We start from the raw sequence: 27,061 nt of genomic DNA on the forward strand, positions 1-27,061 counted from the left end.
TATTTCCAGAGAAACAAATATATTCTCTGGCATCTTTTTCTTCTATTCTGGCTAAAATTTGTTGGTTATTAATAACTACAGATCACAAGCAAAATAAATGTTTGTGCTGGTCAAAAAATAGAAAATTGTTATTTACTAGAATATTGAAATAAAAAATGGTCTAGCTTTTATCATGGAATGGTGCTAGAGGACATATGCCATGGCTTAATAAACCTTATCTAAGTCTTTGTTTCAGCATTAAATATTTCCCCTCTCTACCCAGGTAGAATCTGTTTCATATTGGAACCCCATTAGGATAAGGGCATTTGTTGGTTTCTTCCCCAGCTCTCCACCTTGAACTTAGTTATAACCCCATCCCAGCCCCAGTTTGGAATACTTGAAGGGTCAGAGGGGAAACAAATTGAGAAATGGTAAAGGCAAAGGGAACAATTTCACTTAGATGGTACCCTGTGAGTTGTGCCTGTTTCTCTGAACCTGACAGAAGTGTAAATATGTCTCATTTTTTTTTCAAAACTGCTTTCATCGATTTTGGGGGATTCAGTGTTCTTCCCCCCTGAAGATCCCTTCTGCAGGAAAAAAAAATCATTTCTCACCCCCAAAAATTTCTTTTCCAGTTTCTTCAAAGTCTTATTACCCCTTAGATGGCTCATTTAGATAGAATCCCAGATGATTTTAAGTCAACACTTAACCCTTTCATGTGACTCTTATATGGTGCATAGGAACACTTTCATCTCCATTCCAACAAGTTCAGAAACTGCAGTGTGCACATTGCTGTATATTACTGTCATGAAGGTTCCTAACTTTATCACTATAAAAGTTAATCTCTTGTTTCTAGATTTCCCAGGCAGGGATCAGACCCTAGTCTACTTACTATGTGCCCCTAATGTAGGGCAGGATACTTCCTGGAAACATCATATCCCATTAGCTACAGTGAAGGTTTCCACAGACTACTTTTCTTGAAAGATATCTTCCTCACAAAAATATTCTAATTTCTCTGTACTCTGATCCCTTAAAATGGCTGGCGAGTATCAAGAGTTCTAAAATTTCTTGTAAAATTTGGTATATGTGTACTCGGTTTGGACCTTACTCTCTAATGTTTTGGTGCCCAGCGATTTTGATATCCTATTTCCATTGGCTCTTTCTAGATGGTTTTTGAATGACTTGATTGATGATAATTTAAAAATTTTTTTTTAGTGGTAAGAAATTTATTTTTTTTAATTTTTATTTATTTTTTAATGTATTTTATTGATTATATTGTTACAATAGTTCCAATTTTCTCCTCTTTACTCCCCTCCACCCAGGATCTCCCTCTCCCAGATATCCCTCCCCCAAGTTCATACCCATGGTTCGTAAAAAATAACTATCCCTCCCTCTCAGATATTAAGACCCTTTGTAATCTTGTAAAGGACAATGGGCGAAGGTCTCAAGCTCCTCTAGCTGCTTCAAGCTGGACATGGTCGTCGTCCTACCTACCCTTGGGTCCAGAAATCCCTAATAATAGTGGGGGTATGGAGGGGAGGGTGGCCTTACCACATGGGGAAGGATTGTGCAGACTCCAAGTCAGTTGGCTATCCCCAGACAACGGCGTGCTTGGTTTAACAGGCTGGCATCCTTGTTGTGTTCTGGGGGCAACAGATTTGGTGAAAAGGGTTAAAAGTCATCATTCAGTCCATAACTACTAGATGACAAAAGGCAGGGATTAATTTTTCAATGTTCCACATTAGGAGAAAAAAAGCAAAAAAGGGCTTCTTTGGAGGAAGGTATGCTAGGCACCTCTCACCTGTCCAAAACCCTTTTGCCCACAATACTTAGTTTGGGCTGAGGGAAATAGTTTATGTTTCCCCCCTCTCAGACCTCTGGGCCCTTTCTGTCCAAGCCATTAAGATAGAAAAGTGAAACCAATTTTAAAGTGAAGCCCACAGACCACCCCATTCTTCACTGACCCAGCCATTTAGTTCAGCCAAACCATTGAGTCTCAGGAGGCAGCACTGCAGAGATGATTAAGTGAGGCTTATGCATACAGACAACCACTCAGGTAATGCGGTCATAGGCTTATGCCCTTTGAAAACAGAAAACACATGTTAATTTATGTAACATAACCCACGAACAAGTCTCTAAATCTGTAAGACTGTCTTATTGGGAAGACATCCAGTTGCAAGGCACTTGACATTCTACTTGCCTGCAACTTGAATATCTTTGATGATATCACAGACATGGTTTAATTTTCAAATGAAACCATATTTTAAATGAGAAGAAATTTTTAAGACGGTTAGTTGCCTTACTTTATAGTCTACTACTGATCATTGTGATTTTCCTTGAATAATGATTTTTCTCCCTAAGATTACCCTCCTTGTCTTTAAAGGGACTACATTAAGTCCATTTTTAATTTATCCTGTTCATTTGCATAAGCATAACAAGAGCAGCAAATGATCACTTATGATCTTTAGTTCTGCTTTGTTGGAACTCACCCAAAGAACATTTAGGGTGACCCTCAGTCTGCTATTCAGGGCACAGAAGCTGAGCCACATACCTGGCATTCATCTTCGCCTGTACACACCTGTCTTTTCCAAGTCTTTCTGGTTTTTCATTGTGCCTTAAGGTCCCTTCTAGCCATCTTTCAGGAAAACAACCTTCGTTCCTTCCCTGGAAAGATTGCTGTGGACCGCACAACCAACCATGGTACCAGGTCTTTTATCTCTTGGGCTTTTATTACCTTTGAAAGTCATTCCCAGTTCCTCAGGACTTTTTGGTAACAACCTGAGCCCAAGTATGTCTCCTTTAGGCTTGACATTCCAGTCAAAGACTTGCTCAAAAAAAAAAAAAAAAAAGGAACCTCTATTAACAACTGGTCTTATTAGTTCTATGCAAAGAAACTTATGTCATCACTTACTTGTTTAGAATGCCAAACTCTGGAGGGATCAAATAGGTAGAAAAATATACAACGTGAAGGAAAATCTTTGTCCTAATATTCACTGAACTGGCATTTCCATTGTTCATATTTTCATTTTTCCCCCACTAAAAAAAAAAATTTGTTTGTTTTTCCATTGCAGTTGTCTCACTTTTTTCCCCCTCTTGCTTCCCTGCACCCTGCCCCTCCCTTCCCCCACATTCAGTTTCCACTCAGTTGCCCATGTCTGTGGGTCATTTATACATGTTTTTTGACTTGACCCTTCCCCTTCTTACCCCCTTCTCTCCCTCCCCCCTCCCCCCCCTTGTTACTGTTAGTCTACTTCTTGTTTACATAGCTCTGGTTCAATTTTGTTCATTTGTTTGTGTTGTTCATTAGTTTCCTGTAATAGGTGACAGCATAAGGTATTTTTGTTTCGTTGCCTGGCTTATTTCGCTAAGCATAATTCTCTCTAGTTCCATCCATGTTGTTGCAAATGGTAGAAGTTCCTTCTTTCTTTCTGCTACATAGAACTCCATTGTGTAAATGTACCACAGTTTTTTGATCCACTCATCTACAGATGGGCAGTTAGGTTGTTTCCAGCACTTGGCTATTGTAAATAGTGCTGCTATGAACATTGAAGTGCATAGGTTCTTTTGAATTGGTGTTCCAGGATTTTTCGGATACAATCCTAGCAATGGAATTGCTGGTTCAAAAGGCAGTTCCATTTTTAGTTTTTTGAGGAAATTCCAAACTGTTTTCCATAGCGGCTGCACCAGTCTGCATTCCCACCAGCAATGCACCAGGGTTCCCATTTCTCCGCATACTCTCCAGCACAAGTTGTTTGTTGATTTTTTGATGATGGGCGTTCTGACTGGTGTGAGGTGGTATATCATTGTGGTTTTAATTTGCATCTCTCTGATGGCTAGTGATGTTGAGCATACTTTCATATGTCTATGGGCCCTCTGTATGTCTTCTTTGGAGAAGTGTTTGTTCAGGTCCTTTGCCCATTTTTTAATTGGGTTGTCTGTCTTCTTGGTGTTGAGTCATATGAGTTCTTTATATATTTTGGAGATCAATCCCTTGTCTGAGATGTCATTGGCGAATATATTTTCCCATATGGTTGGTTTCCTTTTCATCTTGCTGATGTTTTCTTTAGCTGAGCAGAAACTTTTTAGTTTGATGTAGTACCATTTGTTTATTCTTTCCTTTATTTCCCTTGCCTTAGGAGATGTATCAGTGAAAATGTTGCTATGTGGGATATCTGAAATTTTCCTGCCTATTTTTTCCTCTAGGACTTTTATGGTATCATGGCTTACATTTAAGTATTTGATTCAGTTTGAATTTATTCTGGTGTATGGTGTAAGTTGGTGGTCTAGTTTCATTTTTTTGCATGTCCCTGTCCAGTTCTCCCAACACCATTTGTTGAAGAGGCTTTTTTCACTCCATTTGATGTTCTTTCCCCCTTTGTCAAATATTAGTTGACCATATAAACTTGGGTTTATTTCTGGGCTCTCTATTCTGTTCCATTGATCTACATGTCTGTTTTTATGCCAGTACCAGACTGTTTTGATTACCGTGGCCTTGTAGTATAGTTTGATATCAGGTATTGTGATTCCTCCTACTGTGTTCTTCCTCAAAATTGCTGTGGCTATTCGGGCTCTTTTTGGTTCCATATAAATTTTTAAAGTATTTGTTCTAGGTCTGTGAAATATGTTGCTGGTATTTTAATAGGGATTGCATTGAATCTATGAATTGTTTTGGGTAGTATGGACATTTTAATGATGTTGATTCTTCCCATCCATGAGCATGGTATATGCTTCCATTTATTTGTATCTTCTTTAATTTCTTTCTTCAGTGTTATGTAGTTTTCTGAGTACAGATCTTTTACCTCCTTGGTTAAGTTTATTCCTAGGTATTTTATTTTTCTTGTTGCTATGGTAAATTAAATTTTTCTTTCAGTTTCTATCTCTGAGTTTTTATTGTTGGTGTATAAAAATGCCTTCGATTTCTTAATATTGACTTTGTATCCTGCTATTTTTGCCGAATTCACTTATTAGGTTGAGTAGCTTTTTGTGGAGTCTATAGGATTTTCTATGTACACTATCATGTCATCTACAAATAATGACAATTTTACCTCCTCTTTTCCAATTTGGATGCCTTTTATTTCTTTTTCTTGTCTGATTGCTGTGGCTAGAACTTCCAAGACTATGTTGAATAGGAGTGGAGAGAGCGGACATCCTTGTCTTGTTCCTGATCTCAGGAGAAATGCTCTCAGTTTTTGCCCATTGAGTATGATGTTGGCTTCAGGTTTTTCATATATGGCCTTTATTATGTTGAGGTATGCTCCCTCTATTCGCATTTTGCTGAGAGTTTTTATCATAAATGGATGTTGTACTTTATCAAATGTTTTTTCTGCATCTATTGATATGATCATGTAGTTTTTGTCTTTCATTTTGTTTATGTGGTGTATTACGTTTATTGATTTGCAAATATTAAACCATCCTTACATCCCTGGGATGAATCCTACTTGATCGTTGTGTATGATCTTTCTAATGTGTTGCTGGATCCGGTTTGCCAATATTTTGTTGAAGATTTTAGCATCTATGTTCATCAGCGATATTGGCCTGTAGTTTTCTTTCTTTGTTGTGTCTTGACCTGGTTTTGGAATTAGGGTTATACTGGCTTCATAGAACGAGTTTGGGAGTCTTCCCTCTTCTTGTATCTTTTGGAATAGTCTGAGGAGGATAGGAGTTAGTTCTTTCCTGAATGTTTTGTAGAATTCACTTGTGAAGCCATCCGGTCCAGGGCTTTTGTGTGCTGGGAGTTTTTTGATTACTGCTTCAATTTCACTAGCTGTTATTGGTCTATTCAGACATTCTGCTTCTTCTTAATTCAGTTTGGGAAGACTATAAGTTTCCAGGAATTTGTCCATTTCCTCTAGGTTGTCAAATTTCTTGACATACAGTTGTTCGTAATAATTTCTTACAATCCTTTGTATTTCTGTTGTATCAGTTGTGATTTCTCCTCTTTCATTTCTAATTTTATTTATTTGGGTCCTCTCTCTTTTTTTCTTGATGAGCCTGGTTAATGGCTTGTCAATTTTGTTTATCTTTTCAAAGAACCAGCTCCTACTTTTGTTGATCTTTTGAATTGTTAATTTAGTCTCTATGTCATTTAATTGTGCTCTGATCTTAATGATTTCCTTCCTTCTATTGATCTGGGCTTTGCTTGTTGTTCTTCCTCTAGTTCTTGTAGCTGTACGGTTAAATTTTTTATTAGAGATTTTTCTAGCTTTTTTAGGTAGGCGTGTATTGCTATGAACTTTCCTCTCAGGACTGCTTTCGCTGTATCCCATAGGTTTTGGGTTGTTGTGTGTTCATTATCATTAGTTTCCAGAAACTTTTTGATTTCTTCCTTGATGTCATTGTGAACCATTCATTATTTAATAGCATGTTATTCATTCTCCATGAGTTTGAATGTTTTTGAGTTTTTTCCTTGAGTTTGATTTCCAATTTTAAACCATTGAATCTGAGAAAATGCTTGATATAATTTCAATTTTCTTGAATTTGTTAAGGCTTATTTTGTGTCCTACCATGTGGTCTACCTTTGAAAATGTCCCATGTGCATTTGAGAAGAATGTATATTTTGCTTCTTTGCGGTGAAAACTTCTATATATATCAACTAAGTCCATTTGATCTAGAGTGTTGTTCAGTGCCTCAATATCTTTGGTGTTTCTTTGCTTTGAAGATCTGTCCATTGTTGACAATGGGGTGTTAAAGTCCCCTACTATGAGTGTGTTGCTGTCTATATCTTTCTTGGAGTCTTTCAAAATTTTCCTTATATATTTGGGTGCTCCTAAGTTGGGTGCATATATATTTATAAGGGTTATATCTTCTTGATGGATTTTTCCCTTAAGTATTATGAAATGCCCTTCTTCGTCTCTTTTTATGGACTTTGCTGTAAAATCTGTTTTTTCTGATATAAGTATTGCTACCCCAGCTTTTTTTTCATGTCCATTTGCTTGAAATACTTTTTTCCATCCCTTTACTTTCAATCTGTGTAGATCTTGTGTTCTAAGGTGGATCTCTTGTAGATAGCATATATGTGGGTCATTCTTTCTAATCCATTCAGCTACCCTATGTCTTTTAATTGGAGCGTTTAATCCATTTACATTTAAGGTTATTACCGATAAGTACTTATTCATTGTCATTTTTCCCCTTTGTACTCGTGTTCTTCTCTGTCTCTCTCTGTTTCTTTATCTTCTTAAAGCAGACCTTTTAGCATCTCTTGCATTGCTGGTTTGGTGGAGATGTATTCTTTTAGCCTTCTTTTGTCTTGGAAGCTCCTTATTTCACCCTCCATTTTGAATGAGAGCTTTGCTGGGTATAGGATTCCAGGTTGTAGACCTTTGTTTTTCATTGCTTTTAATATTTTTTGCCATTCCCTTCTGGCTTGCAGTGTTTCTGCTGAGAAATCTGATGATAGCCTTATTGGAGCTCCCTTGTATGTTATTAGTTGTTTCTCTCTTGCTGCTTTTAGGATTCTCTCTTTGTCTTTGAATGTTGGCATTTTAATTATGATGTGTCTTGAGGTGGGCCTGTTGGGGTTCATCTTCATTGGGACCCTCTGTGTTTCTTGGACTTGTGTGACTCTTTCCTCATGTGAGGGAAGTTTTCTGTCATTAGTTTTTCAAAGAGGTTTTCTATCCCTTGCTCTTCTTCTTCTCCTTCTGGAATTCCTATTATATGGATATTATTATGTTTCATGTTGTCTTGCAGCTGTCTTAGAACCTCTTCAGTCTTGTTCAATCTTTTTTCATTTTGTTGCATTGTCTGGGAGTTTTTGTGTATGTTGTCCTCCAGCTCGCTGATCAGATCTTCTGCTTCCTCTAGCCTGCTTTTAATTCCTTCTACTGTGTTCTTCAATTCAGAGATTGTATTCTTCATTTCCTCCTGGCTCTTATTGATAGCTTCTATGTCTTTTTTCATGCTCATGTAATTCTCTGTAAGTTCCTTGTAGTTCCCCTGGAGTTCTTTGTAGTTTCTGCTGAGCTCATTCAGCTTCTCTATAATCCATGTTTTGAATTCCGTATCTGATATTTTGCTCCCCTCTATTTCATTTAGCACTCTCTCTGGGGATTCTCCCTTTCCTTTTGATGGGGGGTTGTTTCTCTGTCTCCCCCTTTTTGTGATTCCTATTGTTTGTTGGTGCTTCTTAGAATGATCTGCTCTTCCTGGATCTGCCTCTGGCAGCATCAGATCATGTACCAGACTGGCCCTAGGCAGCCTATTGGGGACTTCCAGTGATCTACTGCCTTTGTCTGTCTTCTTTAGTTGTTAATCTACTCAATCTGTGATTAACCATCAGGCTTAAAGACCGTGGGTGTGGCAGCTTAATTCCTGTAGGCAGGGCTTTTATTTCCCCTTAGTCTGATGCCACTTGGAGGGGAATGGTCTGTCTGCTGTACTTGGGCTAAGTCAGCACTGGCTGGTCCTGGGAGGAGGTTAGTGTAGCTTCCACTTACTCCTCCACCCTCTTGGATCTCCGTTTGTGTTGTCCTTGATGTTATTTCTTTAATCTGTCTGGTTGTATTTCAGCTACTCTTTGGTGGATCTTTTTCTCTGGTTAGTTGATTGAGAGTCACTCTGCCCACCTTGTCTTGAGATCTTTTGTGGAGGTGCTGCTAAAACATAATCACACAACCCAGGCAAAAAACCCACACCCTCCAATATCTCCCCCAACTACAATCTCACTATAAGCTGCAAATGAACCCCTAATAATATACTTGTGGAGATATTGCAACTCTTATTTCGTAGGAGAAAGAGATAGGAGTTGTTTTAAATGAAGGAAGGGTAATTTTTGAACTGGAAGTTGATAGAGTAATAATATTAGCAATTGGGATCAAGGTTATGTAAGACAGAAATTAACATTTACACTGTATGTTTGAAAAGGAGGAGAGGGTTACAGTGTGGAGTGAGAAAGTGGAAGTGTATAGTATTAGGATTATATAATCGGTATATGCTATATGATTAGTGTGGGAGGGAGGATAGACACAACAAACATCCAGGCAGACAGCCAGTAATTGAAGGAGAAGGCTGAGGAGGTTAGAAGGTAGAAAACAGATTGAGAAAGAATTTTTCAAGAATAAAAATACAAAGTAGAAAATAGCAAGACAGGAAGGGAGAGAGGAAAGAGAGAGAGAAAGTAGAGAAGAGAAGGGTAGGAGAGAGGACGAAAGAAGAAGGGGAGGGAGAAGAGGGGGGACTGTATTAAAATTTTTTAAAAATTATATATTATAAAAAAAGATTAGGAGATTAAAACATGATATAAAATTGCAAGATAGAGAGAAAGAGAGAATATAGAGAGAGAGGAATAAGAGATGGGAAAGCAAGAGGATGGGGGAGGGAAAGAACACGGAGGAGGGAAGGATATCAGGAGGAAGAGGAGATATTAAGGAGGGAAAGATTGAAATTGAAGAGTTGACAAAAGATAGGATGAAGGAGAGAAATATAGGAGGGAGAGAAAGAAGTGAGGGGATGGGGTGGAAAGAGAGAAGGGGTAAGAATGGGAGGGTGAAGGGAGAAGGGGATAGATTAGAATTATAATTTGAATATTAAAAGATTAGAATATAAAGTGGGATAGGGAGAGAGAAAGAAAGAGAGAGAGAATATTTATAGGGAGAGAAGGAAAATAAGGGCAAAGGATGAAAGAAAAACGAATGTAGACTGAAGGGGGACAAAATAAAGAAAGAAATTTAATAAAATTGCAGGTGCTTAGCACAGGGAAAGGAGAGAGAGAGAAAGGAAACGGAGGGAGGATGAGGATAGGGCGAGAGAAGGGGATTGGAAGAAGGGAATAGGAAGGAAAGGGAGAGAACTTAAAATTAAAAAATTAACTGAGAATAGGATGCAGGGGAGGCATGCTAAGGGGAGAGAAGGGAGGGAAGAGGAGAGGAGAAAAGGAGAGAGAATAAGAAAGGACTGGAGGGGCAGTTAGAGAGAGAGTGAGAAATAAAAGAATGAGAGGATTTTAACTCAATTCAACTTTTAGGCACAGTCTCTGGGTATTTTTGGTTTGTTTGTTTGTTTTTTTGTTTGTTTTTCTTTCCTTCCTTCCTGAGTCTGCTCCTATTCAAAATTCCATGAGTTTCAAATCTTTTCTGGTTCGTTGGCTGGCTGTGGGAGGGTTCTGCTTGATTCTGGGATTGCTAGTCTTTTATTCCTGGGCCTACCACCACTCTTCCCCTGGCTGGTTTGGCTCAGTGGATTGAGCGTCGGCCTGCGAGCTAAGTGTCGCTGGTTCGATCTTCCAGTCAGGGCACATCAGAGAAGGAAAACTCTGACTCCAAAAAACCTCCGCTGCCTTGCGGCATACCTCTTCAGGGGAAAGGCTAAGGGAGTAAACCCCGACAGAAAATCCGGAGCCGGAGTCCCTCAGGCGGTTTGACGTTGTAGTCAACACCGGCAACTCCTGCGGCGCACCTGAACCCAAGCTGTATTGACTCCGTCTTTCCCTTGGACCCTTCAGCTGCGAAGAGAGGGGGGGGTCTGCTGCATGGGCAACAGCAGACCCTCCATATCACCCCGCCCAGGCTCTGTAGCTTCAGCTTCACTGGAGAGGACACTCCAGCGTCATCGCAAGATGTCGATTCAACACGGGAGGAGACAGATACCGTGTCACTCCCGAGTTGGACTGCACAGCCATTCTCGGCGGTGCAGATAGACTCTTAAGAAGCTACACCATCGTCTCTCGAGACGGACGGCTGCCGATGACCACCACTCTGCTGTGAGCTGCGTTTAGTTGTCCCCTCCTGTGGCAGCCTCAGCCCTCCTCAGGCTTGTCCAGCTACTCCTTCCCTCTGTTGGTCCAGCCTGTGCCTGCCAGCAATCCCCGCCCTGCCTCCAGTCGTGTCTCTATTCCCAGGCTACAGCTTCTGCTCTCTTCCCTGTCTATATGCTTGCGCACCCTACCTCTCTCCATGTCTCAAGATTGTCCCTTTGTTCTGCAGGACTCTGGCACAGTCGGTCAAAGTGCCAGGCCCAGTGGCACTTTCCAGCCCAGGGCCTCTCCCCTGGTCTGGAGCTCTGCAGCGGCTTTCCTGCGTGGGCTCTTCTCCTTGCCCCAAAACTGTCTCTATTCCGAGCTACAGCTTCCGCTGGCTTCCCTGTCTATAGGTCTGTGTGCTCTATCTCTCTTCCCGCCCCAGCACTGTCCCTTTGTTCTGCAGGATTCTAGTGTGGTCGGTCAGCGCAGCACTCTCCTACCCAGGAGCTCTCCCCAGTCTGGAGCTCCGCAGCAGCCTTTCCCTGCGGGGCCTTCTCCCCGCCCTAAAACCGTCTCCACTCCAGAACCACCGCCTCTGCTCTCTTCCCTACTTACACACCCTGCGCATCCTATTTCTCTCCTAGCCCCAAACCTGCCTTTTGTTCTGTGGGATTCTTGCGCGATTGCTCAAAGCGCTGGGGGCATGCACTTTTCTCTTGCTCAGGAGCTCTCCCCCAGTCCGGAGTTCCGCAGCAGCTTTTCTGTGCGGCCGGTCTCCTTGCCCCAAAACTGTCCCTTTGTTCTGTAGGGACCTAGCGCAAGTGCTGTGCGCGACCGGAGTGCCGAGCTTTCCGTCGGAGGTTGCAGCTGAGGAGGTTTCCCTCTAGACTCAGATCACACAGTTTCTCCCAGTCCTGGTTGTTCACTGTTCTCTCCCTCCTCTGGCTTTTTTGGCCAAATCCTCTCCCTAATTCCCTACAAGAATTCACTTATCGGTGTGCCCCTAGCAGGGGGAGCCTCCAAGCAGCTCTCGGCTAGTGAGCTCTCCAGCCTGGTACTGCAGACGCACCGAATGACTCAGTCTGCAGTGTGTGGTAAACCCCTCCACCCACCTCCACGCTGCTCCCACGCTCTCCTCCCTGTTGATGCTATTGGAGATCCACACTCACTCAGTCACTCCTCTCTGCATTCGTTCCTGGAGTCTCTCCTTAACAGGAGCGAGCTGAGAACATTGTCCCTACTCCGCCGCCATCTTACCCTCGATAATTTAAATTTCGATTCGAAGATTTTGAAACACTCGCTTTCTATGTTAAATACAGGTAATTTAAATTCTATATTTAAATTTTGACACTATACAATATAATCAATGAAATTAAATTTAAGTATAGGAAGATGCTCGTTTAAGATCAGAAAAGAGTTATGACTTTTAATTTTATTTATATTCAAAATATTTATTATTCATATTTCAATATAACAAAGATTAGTGGGTGGAAATAGGTTGGAAATAAAAATATAATTCTGGGTCTTATAAATGATAATAAAAATTTTGTCAGAGAATAAATACTGAAAAGACAAAGTAAAAAGGAGGTTGGCAAAGTTGGGTAGTACAGACACATATCCCAACTTGTGCTACTTACCCAAATTAAGGCTCTTTTGAGTTTTGCCTATCATTACAGCCAAGTAATTGTGACATCGTCTCTCCAGTAAAGATAAGCTTTAAGTGCAGTAAACTTATTTTACACATCAGTGCATTAAAGAACCTACCTCTATAAAATATGATTGTCATAGTTGTCATCATGTCAGTGAAAAGAAGTGGAGGAAGCCATAAAGGAAAGTTTACTGAGCATATCACAAGGGGTGTGGGAAAGGGAAAACCTTTCATACAATTGAAGGCATACTTTTTAGCTACATTTTCAGGCCTTACTTTGTTATTATTCCATGAATTTACCTTACACAATTCTTTTTACACCAACTAATCTGAAGTGAAAAAATGAACCTCACAAGAAGTCTTTGCAATTCTGAGGTGTATATACTGACATTTATAACCATATGAGGGCTTTGTAATCTGGGGATTTCTGAGAGGCTGATAAAATAGTGATTTATACATTTACTGCTTCTCTTAAAAGCTAGAAATTAAGTGTCCCTGCAGCATATACTCATTGGAGTTTGTACTTTTAGAATATAATTCTCTTTTCTCCTGAATCCCCTGCCCCCAGCCCAACATTTTTCACTGAAAGAATGAGAGGTATATAAAACATCTGACATTAAAAAGATTTCCTTGTAATTTTCTGGTCATATGCATTGTCTTCAGTGTGTATTATGAATTTATTTCAAATGGGTAAGAATACTTTGCATAATGAGGCAAAGCTTTTAAACAAGATGATTTTGTGAATAAGGCATTGTTCTATTTTTTGAAAGCTTATCTCTGTCTTAGTTACATAAAATGCAAGATTTAGAAGCATGTAAACCAATAATAGTTATTCAATCTAAGCTGTAAGGGTAACTTACTCTGGGCACTGGAGGTTGAGATGGGATATTGTATTTGCATATATACAGTATATGGAAAACTATTCTACCATTTTATGGAGCAGCAATCATATTTAGTTTAATGTCTTTTAAGTCCCATAAAATGATATTAGGAAATTTTGCTATTTGGATGGTGAGCAATCAAAGCTGTGGTGTTAACTCATCATAACACTACTAGTTTGAGTCTTCAGGCTTCATTAAATTGGGGATATAAATATGCCAGATCAACCAAATGAAATTAGAATGCTTCTATTTCAGGTTTAGAGTAGGCTGAACCAGTTTCGTACCTTTTTTATATGTGTGGTGAGGTACTGCATTTGCTGACCTTGTGATCGTATGGCCATTTCCATACGAATTAAGTTGAACATATATCAGCAGTTCTCAACTATATACTCTAACTATCTTCAGGATCCTATAAAATATGTGTGCCCCAAATCTTTCCCTTGATCAATTTCCTACTTTATCTCTTGTACACCTAACCCAAGCCCAAAATGTGTTTGTGGCTATTCCAAGTGATAACATTTCAGAGCTAAACTGTGGCAACACAGTGAGGAGCTTGGAAAGAGTATAGGAATAATAACAGATCAAATCATTCAATTTTTATCATCTATATTTTGCCAACTGAATATTTGGTGTTTGGAAGTTCTGTCCTTGCCATCTTTCTTGGAATTCATGGAGTCTCAAAATGAGCAATAGTGATCTACAATGAAGATAGGATATTTAAATGATTTAGATATACAGCACAGAAGCGAAGTAAATTGCTTTTTTATAATTTTAATTGGTTTAAAAAATACTTAAATGTTGGGAAGAATAATACTATAAAAATGGACAACATTTCTATCCAATTTTGAGGTCTACGTACAATTTCCATTTTAATCCTCTATATCTACCTGTGACAGAGAAAACAAAAGTCATTTTAAGATTATAATTCTTCCTTATAATTAGAAATTACATATATGTAGTAATTTGAAACTTTGTCTTACTTTGTTCTATTTAGAGAAGTCTCTCAGAGGCAACCACATGACTTAACATGTGATCTGTACATATTTAAAACTAATGATGTTAGTACTCTTCTTGCTCTTCATATGTATTCATGGAATAATTTGAAGGAGAGTTAAACATGATAGGCAAATTCTTGTTCATTGTTGAGAATTTGAAAGGAATACATGTGATTCCTGAACCCAAAATTGAAATCTGTGCAACATTTTTAAAAAAGCAAACATAAATATTACTAACCTTATAGATATAATACCATGTACTGTCTCACAGTAACATTTATTACTATATTTGATTGTAAATATACACATTCAATTTTAAGTTAAACATATTTTGTCAGTTTAGCCTAGAAATATAACCAATATTTGTAAAATTATTAAATTAAAAAAACATATTTTGAATTTTAAGTATTAAAATCCTAAATGTCCATTTGAAATAATTCACTTATTTATGGATTGGTGATATGCTGGACCCCATTCAGCAAATAAGAGTTGCAATCCTAATTGTCAATAAACTGTTTCATACTCTTAAAATATTTCCAATCATCTCTTAGTCCATTGCCAAGGTGTATGCAAATGATATTGAGCAATACCATTGAATAATAGCTATTTAGAAGATTTAAAAAATATATTTCTGGTTTCTTACAAATATTTTGAGCTTGTTTCAGAGTAACTATAAATTAAAAAATAGATGTCAAATGAAAAAATTACCAAATGATTTGCTTTGTAGAAAAGCAATAATAATTAATATTTATGAATAAAATGTAGATTAGTTTAATTCATTAAAATTTAAAACAATTCTTTGATTATTTTAAGTTGTGATCTAAATTTCTCAGAATCCAAAATTTATTTTCAGTTGCATGGTTAAATTAGGTTAACTAATTTTTGCTTCTTTTTTAAAAAATAAAGCTTACTTCAATATAAATGATCCACTATTATAGGTAATTATTGAGAAGTGAAAATAGACAATTATACTACTGTAACAATACCAGGTTAGACTTTTTACCAGATTATTTGTTTTATTGGTAAGTATAACCAAAGATTATTGTCACCCTTTTTTCAGTATACAGAGACTTCAAAAACATTTATTGGTGGAAAATTTATCTCACCCTTATTTGCTTACTAGGAACATTGTTAGAAGAATCTTTTCACAGCTCAGATCCATTATATCGTGGAATGTCAATTGAAAGTTGTTTGCTTGGTTTCCAGTAGAGAGTTAGTTATTGTGTATCTGTCTGCACTATTCTCATTGTGAGTGACAATCATAGACTATTCGGCTGAATACCACCCCTGTCATTGTTGGCTTTTGCCACTTGACAATTTTGTCTTTTTTCACCTTACTCTTTACAAGTGGAGAGAAAAATCAAGTAATTCATCAGAAGAAATACAAAGTTAACTCAGCTTTCAAAACCTTGCCTGCTGTCATTTCCTATAGTTAAGATTTTCACCTGAAGCATTGAATGTCTCACCCTGACATCAGACTGCAGTAATTAATCATTAAATAGTGATTGAGGCAGTGGCCCCCAGAAAGTATCTCCATACACTGCCATATGCTGGAGCCAGCTGCAAGCCAGTACTCAGAGAGAAGCAGCACAGAGGAGAACGGCGCCTGGCAGTTCCCTGCTGCGAAGTCCAAGTACAGTGTGCTTCTAACGAAGGGCCAGAAACAGAATGCTTGCTTGTGTTGACCTTCATTACCTGACACTGTTTAAAAGATAGAATGTCAGTGTTAATGTACTGGAAGTTTAAACATTTAATCACATTTTAATGAGTATACCAGCAGTTTTTGCATTTTAACAATTATTTTTCTTAGTTTTTTTTCCCTTAATAACAAAAAAAATCACTTCAGCAGTGTATATCTGTTCAAAGAAAGAAAGAAACTTAAAAGTGACTACTCACAAGAAAACCAAATAAAACAGATCTAATACATTGAGTGTTTTGTAATTAAGGAATAACTGGGAGGCAACCATGGATATTGCCTTCAAATAGTTAAATGGCTGTTGTGTAGAAAAGAAAGTAAATCCCTTGTCTGTTTCTCCACAGCCAGTTATTAGAACTCAAAAGTGTAAGTTAATAAAGGGTGTATTTGAACTTAAAGTAGAATTTACTAACACATAGAAATAATAATGTCATAGTCTCTATTATGAGGTAGAGAGCTTCCCATTACATATAGGGACTCACATTTGATATAAATATAGTAGGACCCCCTGAATAAATTGGATGGCTGATCACACGATCATTTAGAGAGTATTAAATTCAAGGTTATAAGTGATATTTACCAACTTCTATACACTTACTGCATTAGATATATTACTGATTGTTCAATCTTAAGATATATTCAAAATAAAAAATAACTTTTTGTGCTTATTGATTATACAGAATAACTCTTGTTTGTAATAAGAATTTTATTTTATTTATTTTTATTTTATTTGCTCTGAAATAAAAATAAAAAGTTTGTTCTACTTTCATTAAATAAAATTTACATATGGACTATATTTATGTATACATATGTAACTGACATTCATGAATTTTCTTTTGAACACACGCCATCAGGCAGAGATGATTGCCAAATTTACGCATGGAGAAAGTGTTCTAATTAAGGTTTTTGTTGTAACTGAATAATATTTTAATTTATTTTTAAATTAATATAAATCTTAAGTAGAAAAGACTACCAAAAATGTGACTGAGAACCTCTGTCTTTAGGTAATATTATTTTTTCTCCATTACACAGGTGAAACAAACCACATATCAGAAGGGTTAAATAAGTCTCCAATACACTGATAGAATGTCTGAATACAAAGTTGAAATATTTGATTGAGCATGACAAATCTCTGGGACTTCAGTGTATGGGATTTTCTTGCCAATTATTTTAGTTCTCATCATAGAGGCCAAGCTTTGTTCATAACAGATAAGAACACGTGTGTAGATCAGAAATAAGAACTTTACTTGAAAAAGAAGTATGTTTTACTATGTTAAGTCATAAAAAATTTCTTGGTTTACTCCTTTTTGATCCATCTAGAAAATGTTGTTTTTGTTTCTGTTTTTGTTTATTTACTTGATACTAGAGCAGCAATGTTTATAGACTGAGAAAAGTATAAATTAATATATTTTACAACTCTGTACATGAGTAGCAGTGTTACTCTCCTGGGTGTCATTGCTTGGCATTTAGTGATACTTTTTGAAAAAAAGTGGTACTTTTAGAAAATGCAGTTTGAATAAAATTGGGCAAATTTGGAGGGTGATTTATTAGTGTTATGAATGAGGCAACAGAGAAGGAAATAGCACTAAGTTGACCTGTTGTCCTGTGTGAGCTCCTTTCACACTCTTGAAACAATTATAGAAAATGTGCAATTTACAAACATTGGCTAACATATATGGCTTAAATGGGTTTGTATCACTAAGGGGCACACACAAATTAAAGCCCTTTGTATGCCATACATTCAAATAAGTACTAATAATGTTTTAAATTCAAATGGAATTATATAAAGCTACTTTAGAAGTACTGCACATCTAACTTAATTTAATGTGAAAAACAGTTTCTTGGAAAACACTAAGTTTTTCACAGTATAAATGAAAAGCAATGAAAATCATTTTTAATTAAAGCTCTTTCTCAGTTCACTAAGGAATACTGAGACAATGCCAAACTATATTGATGTACTCCATTATGACTTTGACTATATTTTACAACTTGAAAAATTTTCATTTTTATAGTGCCATCAGCCTGATACTTAATAGAGAATGTTTTATTGACATTTATGTTCTTTACCTAATGATGTGTATTTAAATGATGGCTGCCATCTTCATTAGAAGTGACTGTTGAAAGAGTAATAAGAGAACAGGGAAACTTGGTATTCTAATTGTACAAGCAGGATATAACCTTGGGTTAAATATTTTACCAATATTTAGCTACAAGGTTTAGTTGAAAATACCAACTGTACCAACATTGTATGAATGTTGTATTGTAATTTATTATTTTTGAAGATCCATTAAGTACATATGTATTTTGTTCCATTTTCTATTTGTTCTTAAAAAATAAATGTGTTAATTAAAAAAAAGTTTAATCCAAATTCTTAATACTTTCCATAATCATCAGAGGAAAATCAGACTTGAGAGAGAAGTCATTCCAACAATACAATACACTAATATGCCCAGTGTTGCTGAGCTTTTACTAGTTAGTCATCCATACATACTCATACTACTGATGCTCACAACAATCCTGATTCTTCAAGCGACTGGTTAACTGTAATTTACACAACCTTGATTTAGTTATTTTTATTAAGATAATTATTCATTCCAATAACAATTTTTCCCTGCCAACTTACAATTTGTCATCTTTAGTTCTTAAAAATTGCTTAGCACCATGTTCTGAAATACAAATTTGTCAATGAAAATTTTATTATTCAGAATAAAAAAATCTGATGAAAAAGTATGTTAAACATGATCAAAGATATTATATTCAAGCTTTACCTCTAAATCTAGCAATATTATATAATTTAAATTATTTTTCCAGTGAAAAAGAATCTATCCTTCCACTGAAAGTACATATTTACATTATATTGAAAAAGAGAGAAACAACATTTACTTTTAGAAATTGGCCACTCATATATCTTACTTCATCTTATTAAGGAAATATATTAGTTTTCCCAAGATAATTCTAAATTGAAATTTGTATTATTTCTTCAACTACAATTATGACTTTATTATTCTTTTCTGGCATATGTATCTACCCTGTATATAATGTCACTGTTGCATTTATATACCATTTTGTAATTATTTGTTTTTGATTTTGTGGTAGCCAGCCTCCAAGATGGCTCCAATTGTCATGTGTCTTGTGTAGCCCACTCCCATGCTAAATCATGATAATTCCTGTGTGAGAAAATGAATACAAAGTAAGTGATAGCGTTTAACTTCCTAGGGTAGTTCATAAAAGCCAATACAGCTTTTGCATTGTCTTCCTGAATTACTTGCTATGGGAGAAACCAACTCTGAGGCTGTGAAGAAACTCAGGCAGCATAGTAGTAGGGTGGTCTAGGTAGAAAGAAACCAAAGCTCTCAACCAACAGCCATCACCAACTTTCTAGCCACGTGGGTGGTGCTTTTCAGCGCTGAGCCAACATCTGTGATTTTTCCCCTCATCTATACTGCAGATACTTACTATGGTGCTTATCATGAAGGAGAAGCTTAAACACAGTGAACATTTATTTTTTAAGTATTGTAAAAGAGAAGAGATCAAAATCAACTTGGCAAAAAAAATCAAAATATTATTTTAAGTAAACACAAATTAAATAATTTGCTTCAGCAAGACAATTCATCTAGTTACTCTGAATCAGTTCACTAATCCCAGAAATCCAGCCATAGAAAGGTTTATGCAAAATTAGATGTTTCTTTTTTTAATGGTTATTAGCAAATCTTTTCTTTTTTTTTTTTTTGAAACATCACTGTGTGGTTGCCTCTCAGGCACCCCCCAACTGGGGACCTGACGTGCAACCTATTAATGTGCCCTGACTGGGAATTGAACCAGCGACAATTGGTTCTCAGGCCAACGCTCAATCCATTAAGCCACAGCATCCAGGGCTACAAATCTTTATTTTTAATACTCTACTAATGCGAGGTAGAAGCACAACCTTTTAAAATTTCTTTACAATTTCCTGTGATCTACTCTAAACTAAAAAATTATTTGGTATTAAGTACTCTTATGCTCAAATTCTACAAGTGATTGTTAGTCCCAAATGAACTTGGTACTCCAAGATTAAAAGTTTTTAATGATATTCACAAAATAAATATAATTTTAATCACTAAGTTCTTCCTCATCACTGAAATAGGTGCTTCTTTATCTTTGGCCGTCTCGAATCATCAAATATTGATAGACCTCCGGCCCTGGGTTTCCATTTTTTGTTGTTCTTCTTCAGTTTGTCTTGCTGGAAAGCTATGGCCTGATGGAGGCTGTCAAGAGTGGGATCTTCCCCTTCATCTTCACTTTTTTCTACGTCATCCATCTCTTCTTTGGGTTCAGGAATCCCAGGCTTTTGTGTCAGAACTAAGACTTGAATTAATTCTGCCCAGCCATTAACTTTTTTCTGTATCATTAGATCCGCGAAAAATGGGGTCAAGTTTATTTCACTTAACGATCACACCCCTTCATTAAATATAATTTTAGAATATTTTCTTGTTTTTCACTGAGAGATATTATAAGAATTAGTCATATGTAGAATGCTTCTGTATTATAAATGTTTTTGGATAGAGAAGTTTGTTGAACAATTTATATGGACCACAGAAAAATTAAAGATTTTTTTAAGTTTAGATATTCATAACATTTTAATAAAAGATGTGAACTAGTACTAGGATTAGACCTAGCATCTGAACATTATTATACTTTTTGAAAAGTCTTTATTTATGAACTAATACAAATAATTGGGTTAGAATACCTAACATATCACACATATTTTTAACGATTATATTTGACAAAAATTTTATCTCTAATGTTGCTTGGCTGTCAACAGATCTTTTTTGTTGCCTTTCAAAATTATTGTGTTATAAAATTATTTTGAGGAACTTTGAAAGAAATCTCTAAACTTCAGTGGAGGCTAGTACCATATGTTACTGTCCTGATGTTCTAACAAGAACAAGCCCAGATTAGAGATAATATTTACATAATCAATAGTCTAACAATGGAAAATCTATCTGAGCAGACTTTGCATAAATATGCTATTGATTTGCAGATTTACTAATTACACTTTCTCATATTGAGCATGTCTGAGACCTTTTTTAAGAATTAAATTTGGTCCATTTGATACTATAATTTGATTATTTAATAATCACTATAAACAGAAATAAACTAATAAAGTAATGGCTTCTGTGAAGGAGCAATTTGCCTAATGCCTGTGCAGAAAGAAAAACCACAAGGGCCATGCTTTTAAAGCAAAATAACTTGCCAATTAATTTCATAAGTAGATGTGGTCATAGTAAGGTAGAGAGTAAAAGTTGAAATAAAGTTAATATTGTATCTAGAAAATAATTAAATTCAAAATCAAAAGCACAAGGAGACTTAGAACATGATTCATAGTGAGGATAGTTCTTCTCTTTAAAACCACTTTTTAGCTCATCCATTTTCAAAGACGTGATTTTCTTCCTTGCCTTTTCTCAGGCATCATAAAGAACAACCAATTGTCCTAAATATTTTGTTTCAACTAAATATGAAAGAAGCCCTTCCTTTTGGTCTTTTTATTGTTTAGGTAACAATATACAAAATCAATAGTAAATCAACTCAGCCAATTAGAGCATTAACCCATAGCTTTGAAACATTTTCTCAATCATGTTTTTTTAAAGAATAATCTCTCCTATTTGTACTGTATTATTCTTTGGAATAGATAATGATACTTATAAGGTCATTTAAAAATTTTTTTTCACTCATTTTTTAAAATTTTCAGGAGATTTTCTTTTCCCTATTTTCTTGATAGAAGATGTAGCTGAAACCATTGCTCAATATCTTTCATGATTTCTATGTGAAAGCTACCACTTGTTAGCTTTAATTAGCTTTACCAGCTACCATTCCACTTCAATGCTAGGTTCATTTATTTTATAATTATTGTGTTTATTTTTTATTATTTTGAATCTTTTATTTTCCCTTTATAATGTCAGAAACATGAGGTAAGAAGCCTTGTCCCAAAGCTTACACAGTGCCAACTTCAGAGTAGTAGCCTAATAAATATTTGTTGAATTAATTAATTAATTAATTAATTAATGGTGAAGAGGAGTAAAAGCAACTTAAAGGATTTGGTAGTACAATAATTAATGTTAGAATATTGGTGATATTTTTAGATGGTTGATATTGGTGCAAACTATTGGATACAATGTTTGGCATTTATATTTTTGCCAAACTATTGACCAGAAACTCAACTCATACCAAAATTACAAATGAGATTGCCCAGACACAAAGTTCATTTCTATATAATCTCAGTCCAGAGACATTTCCGGTTGATTCTTTTACCTACTTAACTCCTTTTCTGGAAAAAAGGAGTAGAAGTAACACATCAACAGTCAATATAATTGATGGGGCCATCCCAGTTTTATTTATTTTCCAAAGTTTGTGATTGAAAATTATCACACAATTTAATATTTTTTAATGGATAACTGAAGACTTTGAGGTCCTTATGAGAAGAGGTGGCAGAACTAGAGCTTGGACAAGCTTTTGGGCAATTCCAGGGCTAGTTACATTACAGGACTGTGATTTTCCATTCCAACATGAGAGAGATTCAAGATGTTTATAAGCAATGGGAACTGAAAACTTGACATCTTTATTTTCAATAATCCATGTATCTTTTTTAAAAGTATTCACAGGAGTTATGGGAAATAAAGATTTATGTAGTGACATGAGAATTTTGATACATTTGAGAGAGAACAAAAAGAAGCAGAAAGTATTAGTTACATAATAAAACTCAGTACATTATTTTAATGTAATAAAACATTAATTATAATATTTTAAGTAAAATAATATAAATAAAAGTGCAACCATTAGCTACTTTCTTTGAACCTATTACATTAAGGAAATATATACCTGTTTTCAAGGTGGGTGCTTAATATGTTTCTATGTTGCTCCTTTAATGTAACACACAAAATATGAAATTTTTGTACTGTTTACAGACTTTTGGAATATTGAGTAACATTAAGGTAGATGAAGAATACACTTTTTTATTGTAAGCGAATGCGGGTCTGGCTGCAACAAAATCCAAACACACGAGACAGGTGCTGGTGAGAAAGGAAACAGTTTATTTCAGATGCTGGCAATGTGGAAGATTGGGGACTTTTGTCCCAAAGCCCATCTTGCCATCTCTGGTCAAGCCAGTGATTCTTATAGGGAGTTGGTGGGAATTAGAGAAGGAGAACTTCCCAGGGGGACTAGGGCATAGGGGTGCTGGTGAGAGAGGAAAGGAGGCAGCAAGCAGTGTCCTTGCTGGTCCTGACATGGATTTTTCATGGTCCACATCTTTGAGTTGGCCATCTGGTTTTTGTCAGTTGACAAAACATCAGCAGCTAAAAAGTCACCTGAGCCAAAACCCTGAGGTCGGGTTGCTTCTTAGGTTCACACAGGAACTGTAACTGCTGACCTTGTAATGCAAATTTAGAAAAGATTCTTCTAACATGCAAGCTCTAGTTTTGAGTGAAAAATCAGGTTAGAGTAACAAGTTGGGTTTAATATTTACTAGGATTAACGTGGGTAGCTTTATATAACTATAAAGTATTCATTCTGTTATATTAATCCCCAGCTTTCTGCTTTCTGGTATTTTGAAAAAGAGAATAACATAATTAAGAGTATATTTTAATATATAACATATCATAAAATTTACTATGAATATGCATATATAATGCATTTGTGTAGATGTAAGTACTTGTATAGTTTTAATTAAGGACATAAATAAAGTAGTACTTAATACTCAAGGCATTTATTCTCATCTTTTTATGAGTGATTCAAGAACCAAAAATTAATCTTATTTTAGAATTTAAAAAGTAGAATATAATACTTCTTAACTATTTACAATTTAATTGTATATAATTTATATAATCTCAGAATAATGTAAAATCTCTAAAGCCCTTAGGCAATTCATGAAATGGCCTCTTAGCTTTTTTGAGAAACTGGCAAGTATTGCAGAAGGTATACTGAGACAAGGAGTTGCTTTCTAGTACCTTCAAATTAAAGTAAAAGAAACTGAGTTTTTGATAATTTATGAGACAAAAATCAAGTAAAACACTCCTCTCAATCTCAAATATATATAATAGAGCTACAAAGTAACAGTTCATAGCAAACAAATAATGCAAGGTACCTACTAGCAGACACTCCAATATTTGTTAGTTTATTCAACAAACTTTTTAGTCACTGATGTTTTAGAGACTCAATTCTTACTAGAACATAATAAACACAATGAGAGAAACATGCAGACCTATAATGGGGTGACGTTATTAACATCTGGGGTTTTAGGAGAGGAGATTCTTGCCAGATATGCTTAATATCAACCCTTTTTCCCTTTTATACACCTTTTATTCTTTCCACTTCACACACGGTCTGAGGCAAGAAAGACAAAGTTGTCAAGGTTCAGCATGGTAATTAAATGACTGATAATGGACATTAGAGGATGCAAAATACTCTCTAATTAGAGAGAGCAAGAGAATGTTAAATATGTGACTATTTACAAGTCTCTTGTGGGATAACTAATGTGCATCAGGAGAGAAGAGATAAAAGGGATAAAATAAGAAAAGAATAGAACAACTGGATTGAAAGGAAATTTATTTGTAGAAAAAATAAAAACCTTTCAGGAGTTTCTGAAGTCAAAATGCTGTGTAGAAATAGGAGATTAAAAATCTATTTTAGTTAGCAGTGTACTTGAAACACCTAAAATAATTACAAAAGACTCATATAAAAATATTAGAATTTCTGTTGCTTTTGGCCTCCTTTGAACACAACATTTTTCCATGACTTGACTAAATGCATCACTGCGTTTTAAGCACTAGAAAATAGCAAAATTACTACAATTGTTCACTTAGGAAATACTGAAAGAGGTCCGATCTTGGAAGAAATAGATGATGTAGATTTAATGTAGACTGAATACACTGGCCTGAAGCTCAAAAGAGGTAGGTATCTGAGAGAGGGACAGTCAAACAGGGTTATAAACAAGACTTGGGGCCACAAGAAGACCTCCTGACCTCCAACTCATGATAAGAATACTTAAGTTCTACAAAATTGCTATGCAAATAAAGAATATTTAATTGGTTCCTGGATTATGCTTGTGCTGTAGTTATCCTTAATCATTATACTCAAACTTCAGTTAAAGCCTGCAACATGAAGCAACCTTTAGAAAATTAAGAAGTGATAAATTTCATGAGTAAAGTGAAAAGAGAGATGACAGGAGCTATGGAACTGGGTACAAAGATATACAGTAAGAACCAAGGAAAAGTGAATTTGGAGCAAGAGTTAACCATAGAAATTTAAGGTTTCAGTTATCTTCAAAAATCTCCAAGGAAAGAGTAAATACTGGAATTTCCATACTTTATAGGGTTAAATACTGAAACTGCTTTATTTTAATATTAAAGAAAATTATAACTAATATCAATATAGAATTTAGGAAATTTTATTTAGATATTTAGACATCAGCAAGATGGTAAAATAGAAAGTCCCAATACTTGTTCAACCACAGAAACAGTGATTGAACAACCATGTAAGGAACAACATAGTTTCAGGACAGGTCCACATTTCAGCTAAGAAGTTGTAGTACTCCAGTTGAGCACAAAACCAAGATCAGTCACACTGAAATGGGTGAAAAAAAAAAAATCACTCTACTTCTGTCAGCCCCTCCACCAAGTCAGGACAGCCCAGCACCAAAATTACAACTTATCCTTGGTGATGGAAGAAGAGGGAAGAGGGGACGAGCTGAATGTCTACTGTCCCTGGCCTCTCAGTGCACTGCCCAAGGTGCCAGTGCAGCCTTGGCTCACATGGCATGAAAGTTCCGATTTTTATAGTTGAGATGTTTGGGGCAACTAGATAGATGGACACTTTTTTGTAGCTGCCACTGCTCTACTAGGCTTGCCGGAAGCTCAGAACTTAGGCCTCTCCTCCAAGAAAGTGAGAGTAGAATGGGATTTCAATGTGCCCACTTTCTGTGTGCTACTCAAGGGACTCATGTCTGCCCATTCTCACACAGGGTTCTAAGGGAAGCAATATAGTCATACACCAGGGAAACAAGAGGTTAAACTTCTCTGCTCTTGTGATAGTTTACTTAAACTAGTCTTCAAGTTTTAGAAGATGGCATGTTGGAAAGAGAATAGGGGACAAAGAAACCCTATGAGCGAGAGTATAGAAAAACCATATAAGTGGTGCATTGTTTTAAATAGGACGGCCATTTGAATATATTGTTAGCAACCAGTAATTCACTATCCATTTTAAGAGATTTACATGTGGAAGGTTGTAACTAAACTGCAAGCGCTGACAATGCTGACGGAGCCATCGAATAAAACCCAACTTCCTTTTTTTTTTCTTTCTTTTTTTGAAGTAGTATGCATATATTTATTTATTGAAGGTAGTAAGTAATTTTTCAGGGGTTCCAAATAAAGTTCTTTTTTTTTTTTTAAGTGTGTAATGTTTTTTTTTGTTTGTTTGCTTTTTTTTTTAAATTTCGGTTTTTCAATTACAGTTGTCCCCTTTTCCCCTAATTTCTCTCCCCCACCCAACCCACCCCCTCTCCCGCAATCATATCCCTCCCCGTTGTCCATGTCCATGAGTCATTTATACAGGTTCTTTGACTAATCCCTTCCCTTACTTATCCCCCTTCTCTCCCTCTCCTCTCCCCCCTATTTACTGCTATTCTGCTCTTTGTTCTATTTAGTTCCTTTGTTTGTGTTGTTCTTTAGTTTCCTGTATTAGGTGATAAAACCCAACTTCTTAATGGCTGGCGCTGATTTGTGAATTGAACTGCTGTCTGTGCTTAAGAATTTGACTTTTTTCTTATTGTGCCTGAACTCTGCTGAAGACACAAGGTGCCAATGGAGAATTACTCACATATTCTTATACATAACATTGAAACTTTTATTTTTTAATTAAAATTCCAGTTGCTAAAAGTGGATACAGTAGACAGTTGGACAGCCTATTTGGCAGAAGCTGTATATGAGGGGGAGAAAAAGAGAGAAGCAATTTCTTTACATGACTGCTTTGGCTCTCTCTTCTCTGAGTCTTTCTTGGTGCATAAAGTGAAACTTTACCCAAAATGCATACTGTTTAGAGACAGAAAAAGCTTTGTTTGTTGATGGCTACAATGAAAAATGCATAAATCAACCTTCTCCATTTGGATGACTTTGGCAATTTGCATTCATCTGTTTAAAGAGAGATGTCTTTGGAGAC

Source organism: Furipterus horrens, unplaced genomic scaffold, assembly GCF_987537825.1.
Source record: "Furipterus horrens unplaced genomic scaffold, mFurHor1.1.pri manual_scaffold_4, whole genome shotgun sequence".
In the NCBI taxonomy this organism is placed as follows: Eukaryota; Metazoa; Chordata; class Mammalia; order Chiroptera; family Furipteridae; genus Furipterus; species Furipterus horrens.